The sequence below is a fragment of the Hordeum vulgare genome, chromosome 7H (assembly GCF_904849725.1).
Source record: "Hordeum vulgare subsp. vulgare chromosome 7H, MorexV3_pseudomolecules_assembly, whole genome shotgun sequence".
Taxonomy (NCBI): Eukaryota; Viridiplantae; Streptophyta; class Magnoliopsida; order Poales; family Poaceae; genus Hordeum; species Hordeum vulgare.
This window is the reverse complement of record NC_058524.1, coordinates 83398799-83409897: the sequence shown is the minus strand read 5'-3', so window position 1 is coordinate 83409897 and position 11099 is coordinate 83398799.

Sequence of the window (11099 nt, the reverse complement as noted above, 5' to 3'; positions counted from 1 at the left end):
TGGTTGTGTTTTCAGGAAACGAACTATCGAACAAGCTGAGGAATTATTGACCAATATATTGAACAATTATGATGAATGGACACTTCCTGAACCATCGCCTAAACACATTCCAAAGAAGAGGGGTATCTTGTTCCTTAGTCTTCATACTATGCAAGGGACAAACAAATGTATGAAGGAAAAGGCATTAAAGTTGAAGATGTTAAGAATTTACCACCTATCGAAGAAATACATGATCTAAAAACACCACCATAGGTGGTGGAGGTAAATTCTCTTCTAAAGTTTGATGAAGGTGACATCCCTTACAATAAACATTCTAGTCCATGCCTTTCTTATGAAAGAATTGAAACGAAACTTTGATATGATTGCTCGCTTAAGTGAATATTTATTTAGAATCACATATGATGTAAGAGGTGTAGGTAAGCATGCTTCTATGGTTCAAAACCAATTAGAAAACGTTGCTAAATCTCAAAGTGAGATACTTCATGAAATGAATAATCATATGAATTATCACGTTGTTAGAGTAATGACTAGAGGAGGAACAATGACGCAAGATCCACCATATCCAGAAGGTCATCCTAAAAGAACTGAACAAGACTCACAAAGAATTAATGTCTATGCACTCAGTACTTCTAGGAAGAAAAAGAAAAAGGAAAATGATAGGACCATGCATACTTGTAGTGCACGTGGATTAGAGAAACCTTCTGCTAATTCTAATGATATCTCTACCTCTGATGCTAAAACTCCATGTGGTAGTGAGCTTTCACCTAGTGATAACGAAAATGATAATGATGATGCTCATGTATATGCTGAACCTGACAATGATAAAGAACCAGATAATGATGTTGAGATAGAACCTGTCGTTGATACCCACAACCAAAGAACAAACGTTATGATAAAGAGATTTTGTTGCTCGAAAGCATCATAAAGAAAGAGAGCCATGGGTTCAAAAACACATGCCTTATCCACCTAAACCAACTAAGAAAAAAGATGATGACGAATTTGAACGCTTTGCTAAAATGCTTAGGCCAGTCTTTTGGCGTACTCGTTTAACTAATCTTTTAAAGATGGCCCCTTATGCTAAGTACATGAAAGACATCGTCACTAATAAAATAAAAATACCTGAAGCTGAAATCTCTACCATGCTTTCTAATTATTCTTTTAAGGATGCTTTACCTAAAAAACTATTAGATCCAGGTATACCAACTATACCATGTTCCATAAAAAATAACTATGAAAAAACTTCTTTATGTGATCTAGGAGCTGGTGTTAGTGTTATGCCTTTATGTTTATACAAAAGACTTGACTTGAATAAACTCACACTTATTGAAATTTCATTGCAAATGGATGACAAATCAACTGCCATAGATATCGATATTTGTGAAGATGTACCCGTTGTTGTTGCAAATGTTACTATCTTGACAAATTTTGTTATACTTGATATCCCCAAGGATGAAAACATGTCGATTATCCTTGGTAGACCTTTCTTGAATACTGTAGGGGCAGGTATTGATTGCAATAAAAGCAAAGTCACTTTTCATGTCAATGGTAAAGAACATACGGTGCATTTTTGAGGAAACAATTTCAAGTGAATGGTGTTAATGTTATTGAAAAATCTCCGACTACCACCAATGGAAGTTTTCAACTACCTCTACATACTGCCAAAAATAAATATGAGATACTTATTGTTGGGGATATGCACATCCCCACTGAGGTAACTTGGTGTTTTACGAAAATTCTTCGGGATCATGCTAATTGGAAGTGGTTGTTAATAAGACTTTATCAACCTTTTTAATGAATCATTTTCAAGAAGTATGAGATCGATGAATTTAGTAGGCACAACTCTGTGTATCCATTTTAATTTTCCTATTTTTTATTTAAATGCAATAAATGTCATGATTATCATGTTTTCTAATTTCTCTGTGCAGTAAAAAATTGCCTAAAATAAAAGTTCTCCAAATGACCTGAAATTTTCACATGATTTTTTTCTGAATATTTGAGAATATCTCGTAGTGAAAGCATCATAGGAGGTTGTCCCATGTGCCCACTAGGCACCAGGGCGCGCCATCTCACCACGCACGACCACGTGTCTAGTGGTCCCCTTGGGGGTCCCCTCACATATTCCTTCAGCCCACTGCCTCTCTTACCTCCAGAAAAAATTCTATGTAGCTCTCTCTCTCTCTCTTGAGCTCTTGCTCTCAAACCCGTGGTCTTCGATCTGTTTGCTCAAAACTCCGCTTCTGAAACTATTTTGGGGATTGCTCCTTGGTATGTAACTCCCCCACTCCCCCAATTAGTTTTTGCTTAGGTGGGTTATGGTAGAAGTAATTAGCTACTCTAGGTGATGATGTAGATGAGCTTGCATGTGGATTTCTTGAACATTACAAGTAGTTTGAATGCTTGTTTTGGGATCTAGGCATCCATATAGGTAGTTGCTATCACTATTGTGAAGTTTTGTTAACTTTAGTTTATGACCCAAAAAATTTCAGAAATTATTTATTGGAAAAATGAACCTCTTCAAGACGAGTTCATCCAAAAATAATGCCAAGGAGGTTATTGGTGAATCATCTGCTGCTAGACTCACCACCCCGCGATGAACGGAGGTCCAGCCATGCGAATGGCCACACACCCCCTTCATGGACCAAGCCGGATTCCACCATCAGTTTGCGCAATTCGTGACAAATGTTGGGTTGACCAACTTCATCACAAATGAGTGTGATGAATACCATACCCTCACTAATTCCTTTGTTCAAATTTTTTATTTTCTAAATAGGCATGATCCACCTTTAGTGTGGTTTTAACTATATGCTGAAACCCGCCAAATACCGCTTACTGAATTTTGTGAGATATGTTTAATTCCCTCTCACGGGGAGTTAAGAGAACCCAAACCAGTTGAGTTTGAGGATTTCCAGCTCACCTTAATAGTCTGCGATATGATAGGCTTGTCAAAAGCCACAGGGCCGAGCCTGTAGTTTCCTTCAGTGCACTACTTTGCTTTTATTTATCATAAAGTGTTTAACTGCTAGGGAGAAGGGTAGTATCCTTAGCATTCCTGTCCTTGCCATTGCACATTGAAAAATCCATAATGATCACACCTTTAATTTGGGAGCTATTATTGCTCGACATTTACACAATAAAAGATCTAGGAGTAAAATCCACGGTGCTATTTATGCCACTCGCTTAGCGAAACGCTTTAACATCCCTTTTCGTCATGATGACTATCTTTTACCACGAGCTTATCTAGATCGCGAGTCTATGGTTGATCACCAATTTATTGACAGTGATGATTCCTTGGATAACCTTCCATATAACTTAGTTTTTAGTGAGCTTACCCGAGATATTATCTCGTTGCCTTCACCTACTTTGTTTGATTCTATTGCCTGGAACGGATACAAGATCATGCCTGAGGACATTATTGCCTACCGGAATACCCAAGCGGCGGCCGAGCAAGATCCCAAGGAATGGAACTCTCTGGTGTTGCCGCCTAAAAACTTCGAAATGAGGCCGGACGAGTACTACGGGTGGTGATTACCAAGCTAGGCCAAAAGCCTAAGCTTGGGGGAGTACGTGTTTCCACCGACTTTACATTCATGCTCGCATATTCTAGTTGTCGGTGTTCTCACACTTGCACTGTATTATACATGCTAGATTTATTTCCTTGCCTTCTTCTTGTGTGTTTGAAAAACTTGTAGAAAATCCAAAAATATTTCTCACTTCTTTTCGGTTATTATTTCTAGCGTAATTTAGTTGTAGTATTAAAAGAAAACCCAGAAATATTTCTATTTTGTTCTTTTACTTGTTGGGATCTTTCCCGTGTAAATAGGTTTTCTCATTTTAGTCTTCCCTTCTTTAATTTGCTTTATTCTAGAAAAATTGAAAACTCCAAAAATATTTTAGTATGTTTCTCTGAATTTCTTTTACCTTTATTGAGCTATACCCAAGTTGAAGACCACGATGAAAATGTTGAGTGGCTCTCATATGCATTGTTATTGATCTAATAAAGAGACCATATTATTTTGTCTTCTCCTCTTGAATAAGAAGTTGGAGATTCCAACTTAGTCCACGACACTCTTGCACTATTATTTTCATATCATTCGGTCGTGCAAGCAAAAGGCAATAATGACGATATTTGAGCAAGTGACTATGGCAGAGAGAAGCTGTTATGAACTCAACTTGTTTTTTTGTAAATATGTTTAGACCAGTATCCATGCTTCAGTAAATTATGACCAAACATGTTTGCAATGACAATTAGATTAGAGATTATAGTTGTTCATGCCATGCTTAAGTAGCTAGGAGCGGATAATAATTTATCTTGGATGTCAACATGCATTAAAATGGTTATGATGTAGTATGATCATATGGTATCCTCTTCTGAATGTCCGAGTGGTTTGACTTGGCGCATGTTCACGCATGTAGTTGAATCAAAACAAACATAGCCTCCACGATAGTTATGTTCATGGTGTTTATATCATACTCATGCTAGTTGATACGTCTCCAACGTATCTATAATTTTTGATTGGTGCATACTATTTATTATCTGTTTTGGATGATTTATATGCATTAATATGTTGTTTTATATTATTTTTGGGACTAACCTATTAATCTAGAGCCTAGTGCTAGTTTCTGTTTTTTCCATGTTTTTGAATATTGCAGATAAGGAATATTACACTGAGTCCAAATAGAAAAAATCTCCAGAAAGATTTTTCTTGGACCAGAAGACACCCAGGAAACTTGGGGTAGGGGGCAGGGCACCTGCCGGTAGGCCACAAGTCTGCAGGGCACGCCTTGGGGGTGGCCGCACCCCATGGCTTGTGGGTCCGTGTAGGCCTCCTACCCCTATTCTTTGGCCTATAAATTCCAAAATATTCCCGTATCGTCATAAGGAGCCACAAAAATACTTTTACGCTACCGGGAGCCTCTATTCCCGAGAGATCCAATCTGGGAGCCTTTTCCAGTAATCTACCGGAGAGGGAATTGACCATGGAGGGCATCTACATCAACTCCATTGCCCCTCCGATGGTGTGTGAGTAGTTCACCACACACCTACGGGACCATAGCTAGTAGCTACATGGCTTCATCTCTCTCTTTGATCTTCAATACCATGTTTTTCATGATCTACATGGAGATCTATCCGATGTAATACTCTTTTGCGGTGTTTTTGTCAAGATCCGATGAATTGTGAGTTTATGTTCAGATTATCTACGAATATTATTTGAGTCTCTTCTAAATTCTTATATGCATGATTTCATATCTTTGCAAGTCTCTTCGAACTATTGGTTTGGTTTGGCCAACTAGATTGGTAATTCTTGCAATGGGAGAAGTGCTTAGTTTTGGGTTCAATCTCGCGGTGTCCTCACCAAGTGACAAAGTAGGGGTAGCGAGGCACGTATTGTGTTGTTTCCATCAAGGATAAAAATATGAGGTTTTCATCATATTGCTTGTCCCTTTACATCATGTCATCTTACTTAATGTGTTACTCTGTTCTTCATGAACTTAATACTCTAGATGTAGGTAGGAGTCGGTCGACGTGTGGAGTAATAGTAGTAGATGCAGAATCGTTTTGGTCTACTTGATACGGACGTGATGCCTATATACATAATAATTTCCTTATATATCTTCATAATTATTTGCTTTTCTATCAATTGCTTGATAGTAATTTGTTCACCCACCGTATTATTTTCCTTCTTGAGAGAAGTCTCTAGTGAAACCTATGGCCCTCGGGTCTATTTTCAATATTATATTTTCAGATCTCTAAACCAAAAATACCAAAAATACTTTGCTGCAATTTATTAACTTTTTTCCTATATCTTTTATATACATCTCTATCAGATCTCATCCTTGCAAATATCTGTGAAGGGATTGACAACCCCTTTATAGCGTTGGGTGCAAGAGTTTGATTATTTGTGTAGGTACTACTATTGGGGCCTTACTTGTTCCTCCTACTAGATTTATACGTTGGTTCTCAATAAACTGAGGGAAATACTTATCTACTTCGCTGCATCACCCTTTCCTCTTCAGGGAAAACCAACGCAAGCTCAAGAGGTAGCAAGAAAGATTTCTGGCGCCATTGCCGGGGAGGATACATAGCAAGATCATGCCTACCAAGTACCTGATACGTCTCCAACGTATCTAAATTTTTTTATGGTTTCATGCTATTATCTTGTCAAACTTTGGATGTTTTGCATGCCTTTTATATATTTTTTGGGACTAACGTATAAACTCAGTGCCAAGTGCGAGTTCCTGTTTTTCCCATGTTTTTGACCCCTTTCAGAGGAGGATTTTGAACGGAGTCCAAACGGAAGGAAACTGCCAAAAAGATTTTTTTTGGAACAGAAAAAGATCGGAGAGCCGGAGAATCAGGGCAGGGGCCCACCAGGGACCCCACAAGCCCTCATGGCGCGGCCAGGGGGGAGGTCGCGCCCCTGGCTTGTGGGCTCCCTGAGGCCCCTTTACCCTAGGTTTTGCGCCTATATATCCCCAAAAATTCCACAAAAAATCAGGAGATCATCGAAAGTACTTCTCCGCTGCCGCAAGCTTGTGTCTCCGCAAGATCCCATCTGGGGCACGTTCTGGTGCCCTGCCGGAGGGGGGATTCGGATACGGAGGGCTTCTTCATCAACACCATGACCTCTCCGACGATGCATGAGTAGTTCACCATAGACCTACGGGTCCATAGCTAGTACCTAGTTGGCTTCTTCTCTCTCTTGGATCTTCAATACAAAGTTCTTCATGATCTTCATGGAGATCTATCTGATGTAATATTCTTTTGTGGTGTGTTTGTCGAGATCTGATGAATTGTGGATTTATGATCAGATTATCTATGAATCTTATTTGAGTTTCTTATGATCTCTCTTATGAATGATTTCATATCCTTGTAATTATCTTCGAGTTGTGGGTTTTGTCTGGGCAACTAGATCTATGATTCTTGCAATGGGAGTTTTGGGTTCATACCGTGCGGTGACCTCACCCAGTGACAGAAGGGGTAGCGAGGCACGCATCGTGTTGTTGCCATCAAGGGTAAAAAGATGGGGTTTTCATCATTGGTTTGAGATTATCCCTCTACATCATGTCATCTTGTTTAAGGCGTTACTCTGTTCGTCATGAACTCAATACACTAGATGCATGCTGGATAGCGGTCGATGTGTGGAGTAATAGTAGTAGATGCAGAAAGTATCGGTCTACTTGTCTCGGACATGATGCCTATATGTATGATCATTGCCTTAGATATCATCATGACTTTGCGAGGTTCTATCGATTGCTCGACAGTAATTTGTTCACCCACCGTGATATTTGCTATTTTGAGAGAAGCCTCTAGTGAACACTATGGCCCCGGGGTCTACTCCACACCATATTTTCAGCCTTACACTTATTACTTCGTTGCACTTTCCGCCTTCAGATCTCACTTTGCAAACAATCTTTAAGGGATTGACAACCCCTTTGAAGCGTTGGGTGCAAGCTCATTTGTGTTTGCGCAGGTACTCTGGACTTGACGAGACCCTCCTACTGGATCGATACCTTGGTTCTCAAACTGAGGGAAATACTTACTGCTCCTTTGCTGCATCACCCTTTCCTCTTCAAGGGAAAAACCAACGCAAGCAAGCCTCCGTCAACGTGTCAATTTCTAGCGTTGTTGTTTGAGAAGTAGCAAGAAGAATTTGTAGCGCCGTTGCCGGGGAGGAAGGTCAAGTCAAGAACTCATCGAAGTAGGTGTCGCAAACTCATCTCTTGCATTTACTTTGTTTGCGAGTTGCCTCTCATTTTCCTCTCCCCCACTTCACCTATTTGCCTTTTTCATTTGCCTTTTCGTTCGCCCTTTTTCTCGCTTGCTCTTTGTTCACTTGTGTGCTTGCTTGCTTGCCGAAGTCACCATGAATGAAAACACCAAACTTTGTGACTTCTCGAATACTAATAATAATGATTTTATTAGTACTCCGATTGCTCCTGCCACTAGTGCGGAGTCATATGAAATCAATGCCGCATTGCTGAATCTTTTTATGAAAGAGCAATTCTCCGGCCTTCCTAGTGAAGCTGCCGCATCGCATCTCAATACCTTCATTGAGCTTTGTGATATGCAAAAGAAGAAAGATGTGGATAATGACGTGATTAAATTGAAGCTTTTTTCCTTTCTCGTTGCGAGATCGCGCAAAAACTTGGTTTTCTTCTTTGCCCAAAAATAGTATCGATTCTTGGGATAAGTGCAAAGATGCTTATATATCCAAGTATTTTCCGCCGGCTAAGATCATCTCTCTCCGTAATGATATCATGAATTTCAAGCAACTTGATCATGAACATGTTGCACAATCTTGGGAGAGAATGAAATTAATGATTAGAAATTGTCCCGCTCATGGCTTGAGTCTTTGGATGATTATTTAAATCTTTTACGCTTGCTTGAATATCTTGGACTCCGCCTCAGGTGGAACATTCATGGAAATCACGTTATGGGAAGCCACAATGCTCCTAGACAACATCATGACGAACTACTCTCAGTGGCACACTGAAAGGTCACCTACTAGTAAGAAGGTACACGCTAGAGAAGAAATTAACTCGTTGAGTGCTAAGATGGATGAGTTAATGAATTTGGTTGCTAGTAGAAGTACTCCTTTAGATCCTATTGATATGCCCTTGTCTTCTTTGATTGAGAGTAGCAACGCTAGCTTGGACGTTAATTTTGTTGGTAGGAATAACTTTGGCAACAACAATGCTTTTAGAGGAAACTATGTTCCTAGGCCTTTCCCTAGTAACTCTAATAATTTTGGCAACTCCTACAACAATACTCATGGAAATAACAATAGATCACCCTCTAATCTAGAGAGTAATATCAAAGAGTTAATCAACTCTCAAAAGATTTTCAATGCGTCCATAGAGGAAAAGCTACTCAAAATTGACGATTTGGCTAAGAGTGTTGATAGAATGTCTAGTGATGTTGATGCTTTGAAAGTTAGATGTGCTCCTCCCAAGATCAACATGGATGAAACTTTGAAAGCTATGCGTGTTTCCATGATTGAGAGCCAAAAAAGGCGTGTTCTCGTGATAAGAATCACGAAGATCTTAAAGTGCTTGGTGTGACTCCCATTGAATCTTTTTTTTCTTATGTCAAACCTAATGATTATGGGGCTGGATATGAATCCACTTTGGTTGAAAAGTGCCCCAATGATTCGGAGTCCATCTATCTTGATGCTAAAAGCATTGAAAGTGGAGTAGAAGATATTAAAACTTTGAGTAGTAATGAAATTACTACTATGGATCTCAAGGAATTCAATTATGATAGTTGCTCCTTGATTGAATGCATTTCCTTGATGCAATCCTTGTTAAACTCTCCACACGCTTATAGCCAAAACAAGGCCTTTATTGATCATATCGTCGAAGCTATGATAAAATCTCTTGAAGAGAAACTTGAATTGGAAGTCTCTATCCCTAGAAAGCTTCATGATGAGTGGGAACCTACTATCAAAATCAAAATCAAAAACTATGAATGCAATGCTTTGTGTAATTTGGGTGCTAGTGTTTCTGCGATTCCAAAGTCTTTATGTGATGTTCTGGGTTTTAATGAGATTGAACAGTGTTCCCTTAATTTGCATCTTTCTGATTCTGCTGTCAAGAAACCCATGGGAAGTATCAATGATGTTCTTATTATTGCAAATAGGAACTATGTACCCGTGGATTTCATTGTGCTTGACATTGATTGCAATCCTACTTGCCCTATTATTCTTGGTAGACCTTTCCTAAGGACTATCGGTGCTATCATCGATATGAAGGAAGGTAATATTAGATTTCAATTTCCTTTAAGGAAGGGCATGGAAAACTTTCCTAGAAAGAAAATAAGATCGCCTTATGAATCCGTGCTGAGGGCCACTTACGGTTTGAGCACCAAAGACGACCATACAAGATTCTATCGCTTTTATGCCTAGCTAAGGGCGTTAAACAATAGCGCTTGTTGGGAGGCAACCCAATGAATTTATCTTTTTCTTTCTGTCTTGTTGCATCCACACCATCATAATTCTGTTGTGATTGTGTTTTTTGTGTTTCTTTTTGTGTTTGAGCCAAGCAAAACCTTTATGACTAGTCTTGGTAATGGTTGTTTGATCCTACTGGAAAAAGACAGAAACTTTTCGCTCACGAGATGATTTTTAGTTTTTATTCAGAAAGAGATTTTGAGTTGATTCTTTTTTCTGCTTGTTGATATGCCTTTTTCCCAGGCATTCGTAATTTTTCAGATTTTTTGAGTTACCAGAAGTATACGAAGTATACAAATTGCTATAGACTGGTCTATTTTTAACAGATTCTGTTTTTCTTGAGTTGGTTGCTTGTTTTGATAAAACTATGGTTAGTATCGGGGGGTACTAGCCATGGAAAAGTGAGAATACAGTAGCCCAACACCAATATAGATAGAATTCAAGTTTGCTATAGTACCAAAAGAAGTGGTAGTTTGTTTTCTTGTGCTAATGTTATCATGAGTTTCTGTTTAAGTTTTGTGTTGTGAAGTTTTGAAGTTTTGGGTGATGTTCTCATGGACAAAGATAAAAGGAGTGGAAAGAGCTCAAGCTTGGGGATGCCCAAGGCATCACAAGCCAAATTCAAGGACACCAAAAAGCCTAAGCTTGGGGATGCCCCGGGAAGGCATCCCCTCTTTCGTCTTCAATCCATCGGTAACATTATTTGGAGCTATATTTTTATTCACCACATGATATTTGTTTTGCTTGGAGCGTCTTGTATCTTAGGAGTCTTTTCTTTTTGTTGTGTCACAATCATCCTTGCTGCACACCTTTTTGAGAGAGAGATACATGCACTCATCATGATTTTGCTAGAATGCTCATATTGCTTCACTTATATCTTTTGAGCTAAATACTTTTGCACTATGTGCTTCAATTATATCTTTTAGAGCACGGCGGTGCGTGACTTGGTAGTTGGCTTATGCTATGAAAGTAGTCCCAAAGGTGATAGGTACCCAAAGAGGATGCAAAAACCTCCATCTCCATGTGCATTGAGTAGAAAGAGAAGTCTTGATTCTTCTCAATTAGTTTTGAGACGTGGATTTGGTAATATTAAGAGCTATGTTAGTAGGGTGTTGTGAATCTAGAAATACTTGTGTTGAAGTTAGTGAT